Source organism: Sinocyclocheilus grahami, unplaced genomic scaffold (assembly GCF_001515645.1).
Source record: "Sinocyclocheilus grahami isolate Dianchi unplaced genomic scaffold, SAMN03320097.WGS_v1.1 scaffold124.1, whole genome shotgun sequence".
Lineage (NCBI taxonomy): Eukaryota > Metazoa > Chordata > Actinopteri > Cypriniformes > Cyprinidae > Sinocyclocheilus > Sinocyclocheilus grahami.
Genome location: NW_015505303.1, coordinates 1,314,217 through 1,320,261, shown reverse-complemented (window position 1 = coordinate 1,320,261; position 6,045 = coordinate 1,314,217).

Here is a 6,045-nt window from a genome sequence, read left to right as displayed (position 1 = left end):
ATTTAATTAATATGATTTTGTCTTTTTTTATTTACCCATTCATTTCCCTGATTCATGATTTTGGTAATAGATCTGCAGTGGCCTTGAACGATTTGAGAAACAAAATGCAATAAATACTATGAAATAAAACTGACAAGAGCCAGTAAAACAAGGATACTGCTGTTGCAAAGATGGCATATAGTCACTTAAAAAACAGAAACATGGATTGGTGTTCAATTTTGAACACCCGTGTTTTTGGCTTACATCATACATATAATAGCTTTTCTGTGATCATGTTTTTCTAGGCTGTAAGCCTGTGTAGCGTCTGGACCACTCCAACACACAATATATATTTTGTTAGCTAGATTTCACAAATACTCTCTAGAGTGAAGAGCACACTGGCTTGACAACCACTCACCAGCTCAACGTCATACTGCCATCTGCTTGTTAAAATGAGCCCAGCTGATTCTTTATGCCGTTTTACTGGTTGGAGGACCGGTATTTGGCAATGTGGTTAATTTAGCAGTATGGACAACTAAACCAGGCAAAATGAATCAGTTAATTAACTGAAAATAATTTAGATAATTAAACAGATGCACAAATAACAATCATGAATAGTATTCAGTTGGTATAAATGTAGACACCCTATGTGAGGTGAGTTAGAAGTGCTAAGGGTTAAGGGTGCCAAAGTCATTATGATCATTATTCTAATGAGGTATAATAATCTAGCCTAGCATGAGTTAATATCTAGCACTCAATCCTTGATGGTAATGTAGCTTATTTATCTGAAGTCCAGAAACTTAATCTATAATGTCAGACATTGTTATTGAGATAATAAAAAATAAACAAGTGCCCATTAATACATTTGTTATTCGTATTTTAACAACCTTTTAAAGATCAATGATGTTTTATATATTTAAGAAATTGACACTTTTATTCTGCAAGGATGCAATAAATTGAACAAAAGTAAGAGTAAAGACATTTATAATGTTTCAAATAAATGCTGTTCTTTTGATTGTTTAATTAAAGAATCCTGAAAAGAATGTATGTTTCCACAAAAATATGAAGCAGCACAACTGTTTTCAACATTGATGTTAATAAGAAATGTTTCTTGAGCATCAAATCAACATATTAGAACGATTATTGAAAGATCACGTGACACTGAAGACTGGAGTAATGGCTGCTGAAAATTAAAAAGAATCAAATGGAAAACTGTTTTTTTAAATAATATTTCACAATATTTCTGTTATCTGTATCGAAACAGTAGGCCTACTCTATCAAATAAATGGAGGAAGATTAATTACATGTCTTTAGATGGCACGAGATACATAAAATAGCTGATAAAATGCAAATCGGTGAATCAAACTAAATAAAATTCATAGCCAATAACATTTGATGGCATAGGTAAAAAAAAATGTAAACATTATTGTTAAAGGACTTACAAAACTTGACAAACATGTTTAATCTTCCCCATTGCTGTGGTGGGATCACTCACTTTTCAAGTCCAAACAAACTGTTACAACCTTGTGAGACATACAGTACTTAATGAGTTCACTGACCAGTGTTATACATGGATAGCCTATACATAAGGCACATGCAAATACATGGACATTTCTCTTAGTTATGATTCAAGAGCACTTGGAAGCGCACATATTTAAAAGGATTATAGCCACCGGAGGGAAACCACATCACTGGGGATGGTGGCTAAGCTTCCCAATCTCCCTTATCACTCCATACAGAGAGCCACTCACAAATCCAATTCAACAGTGTGTTCATTATCGTCACTCGGAAGGTCACTGAGCAATGAATGGTCATTTGACAGTCTTGTGGTGTCCCCTCTTTTAAAGCATTTGAGTCCACGCTTCTCCAGCAAGGTTTGCTTGCTGAGGTCAACATCTGCATCACGAACGGTGATGTTATGGACCCAGAGCAAACAGAACAAATCCCAGTGATATGAAGTGTGTATTAGGAAACATTTGGCATCTCCACCTTTTGTACTCAGACACCATAAAATACACATAATAATTTTACAAAATAGAAGTTATTATGGATTGTAAGTTTAATAATATTCTTAGTTATAAATGGCCGTTTTAGTGTGAACACTACTCACTAAATATATGAAATTAATTTCAAATAAAGTTTAATTGTTTATGGAAATTAATTACTTTAAAGGGGGGGTACAATGCTGTTTCATGCATTCAGAGTTAATTACACTGTTAAAGAGCTGGATTCTCATGCTAAGCATGGACAAAGTTTCAAAAAACAATTTGGACGTATGACTGAGTATTTCTGTGCCAAAAATCTTATTTCCGGGTTCGTACAAGTTTCGAGAGTTTTTTTCGATCGTGGCTCTTAATGACGTAAACGAGGGTGGAACTCCTTATATGGGCATTTCTCCCAGAAGAACCAGAGCAAGAGCAGATCGCACCCATCAACGTGCTTCATCCGGCGGCAACGCTGCACAGGACTTGCTCGGGAAGAATGTCTCCAATCCAAAGAAGTGTGTTTTTGGTTGTATGTGAAAGATAACATTGTTCAGTTTCCTAAAGAACCCAGGGTTATGTAGACAGCAGATACAGTTTGTTTTTCCGGAGCAGCAATGGAGTTTCACAAGTGTGCTTGTTGACGAACGTTTTATAAACAAGGCCCAGTTTGACGCTGGATTTGAACATCGTTTGATACTGAAAGATGGAGCGGTCCCAGCTATAAAAGATCCCGGTCATGATTCAGAACTGCAGACAGAAAGTGAAACGGCATCAAATGTCTGTTTTTTTGGCATTCGGCGCCCAAGTGCTTGTCACTCTTTAGCTCCGCCCACAGCGTGCCTCCAGGAGCTCTGCTTTTTCCGGAGAGAATCATAAAGCTGTATCTTTCTTTTATAAATATGATAAAACTAAAGACTTTTTGGAGATATGAAGGATGCAGTACTACTCTATAGGTACTCAAGATTAACATGAGGTGAAACTGTGTGTGTTATGCCCCCTTTAAATTCATGTAAATTGTAATTAATAATGCATTTTTAGACTTTTTCTGCCATCTTTTTTCACAGAGGCCCAGGATTTCTCCTTTGCTCCCATCTCATTTAGTCATTTCTTGTTCATTCTCCACTGGGATTGAGTCACAACTGTTCTTCTGATGAGACAATCAGGGTGTGGGATGAATGGATGGACCCCCACCCGTTGCCTCATTCATGAAGTTGTAGCACTTCCATGATGAAATATCAAGACCAGTGGGTTCACCTGACTCAATCTCAATCTATGTTATCTCAGAAATGATTCTTACTCATGTCATCTTATGATTTTACATTAGCCTGAGATATCCTGGTGATACACAATGCCTATAATTATGAAGTAATTGCTTTGTAAGTTTTGGACAGGTTAAGGTTTGACACCTTAATTTAAGTTTAATTTACTGTCAGTGTTTATTGTGCTAATTGGCAAGGGGTCTGTTGAAGTATAAGCTAGTGGTAATGCACTAATTTATATGACTGGATTAAGATTCAAACATTATAATATCAGCATGTTATTGAATTACACAAATATTCCATTAACAACACTATAATCTAATGTATTTTAATATGAGCCAACAAAAATTGGTAACACTTTACTTGAAGGGGTGTGCATAAGACTGACATGACACCTTCATAATCATGACATGACACATGTCATGAATATGAAGGAGGTTTTATGCATGTTTATGACAACTGTCATTAAGTGTCATTTGCTCAGTTATGTCATTTTTAATGCAAATATGACATTATTTGACCTAACCCTACCCCTACCCTTACCCCTAACCATAGCCCATAACAAAGACATCTCAAACAATGTCATCTTTGCATTAAAAATTACATAACTGAGCGAATGACACTTAATGACAGTTGTCATAAACATGCATAAAAACCCTTCATATTCATGACATGTGTCATGTCATGATTATGTAGGTGTCATGTCAGTCTTATGCACACCCCTTCAAGTAAAGTGTAACCCAAAAAATTTTTAATACATATTACACACGTATCAGCTACCTAAGTTCGGTTGAGAAAAACAATCTTGACCTTGCTTTATTATAAATAAATAAAAATTCTAAATAAACATTATGAAGCACTTTCAACAAACAGGGTATAAAATAAGGCATGTCAGTGAAAAGTGGTCAGGGAAAGGTCCGCCAGAAAATAATGACTGTCGACCTCAAAAGTTATAAAGTTTTATAACGTATAAAACTGGTGGTGTGACACCATATCCTGATTTTGAATCTGCCAATTCCAAAGATAAACTTTAATTAGTTGAAGGTCCCCATTCATGATCATGTTACTGAAGCCTTCTGTCAAGCCCATGACATGAGCACATGGTCAATTTCTGTCTCAGAATTGTTCAAATATTTCACTTTTTCGGAACCACTACAAAAGTGTTACGTTTTGTTGTCCTTTGGTGTGACACCCCTAAATTATATATATATATATATATATATATATATTATTTAAAAACTGTACATTAAACTACATAATGATGGAAAATTATGCAAATGTGTCTTGCTTACTGCTAATGACAGGTTAGCTCAGAATAGCAAGGTCATTAATTGACACAAAAGGCTGAAACATCCTATGGTGTGACAGAAAATGTCCTCCGGATGTACTGTCACACCACAGGACAAAGATGTCACACCAGAGGACAAGGTCTCTTTAAAAAGCATTTTAAATAATTAAATAAGATTTGTTTAACTCCTTCTTATTTATTTTTTTGATAATTTTCAGTGTTCTTAAAGGGTTAGTTCACCCAAAAATGAAAATTAGGCTGCGTTTTACTCACCTCCGAGGCATCCTAGGTGTATATGACTTTGTCAGACAAAGCCATTCGGAGTTATATTAAAAATTGTCCTCATACGTCATGCTCCCGGAACTGCTTCGATGGACAACTGTGATTATTAAGTTTTGAATATGGATATTTTTCGTACAAAAACACATCGATTCGCATTTATTTTTTTGATAATTTTCAGTGTTCTTAAAGGGTTAGTTCACCCAAAAATGAAAATTAGGCTGCGTTTTACTCACCTCCGAGGCATCCTAGGTGTATATGACTTTGTCAGACAAAGCCATTCGGAGTTATATTAAAAATTGTCCTCATACGTCATGCTCCCGGAACTGCTTCGATGGACAACTGTGATTATTAAGTTTTGAATATGGATATTTTTCGTACAAAAACACATCGATTCGCTACAGAAGGTCTTTGTTCACCCACCGGAGCCATGTGAGACACTTTTTTTTATGGATGGGTGATTTTTATTTAAGTTCTTTTGGACTGATGCATGCAACACCCGCTGAGTGGCATTAAACAGCTTGAAAGATCAAAGACAATTTTTTATATAACTCTGACTGAATTCATCTGAAAGAAGAAAGTCATATACCCCTAGGATGCCTCGGGGGTGAGTAAAACGCAGCCTAATTTTCATTTTTGGGTGAACTAATGCAATAATTACATTAATTTAACTATTTTCTGATGTTTTTACAGTAAACTAGTACTGTTATAAAGTGTAATGAAAATAAGTATAAAATGTGATACTTTGTTTTTGAGACAGAAAGAATTGAGGGAGAGAAATTACTGGAAGAGAGAGGACATGGAAATATAGACAGAAAATTAACAGGGATCCACGCAGAAGGGAGGAGATCTTAAAAGAGCGATGCAGAAAGAAAATTGAATCAAAATGATGCCTTAAAAAGAGTAGCCATATAGTTTTAAAAAATTCATTCACATGTTAATGAATATAGTTTGAATATCAATCATATTTAGCTGTGCCACACATGAAGCAGGGGGGCTAGAAAAAATTTCAGTAACATACTGATTGACTAAGAGACTGACTTTTGTTGATGAAAATTATTTTTGTTTGGTTTAAAACGCTGATATTGTTTGTATCAAATTAAACGTTCTTTCTCTGTTGACATGTTCAAAATTAAATAGAAATAATTTAATAACTACCATTTCTGTCCTTTAGTGTGACGTGATGTCCTATGGTGTGGCACACATTAAAGAAACACAGATTTGTATTTCTCAAAATATCTTAAAAAAAACAGTT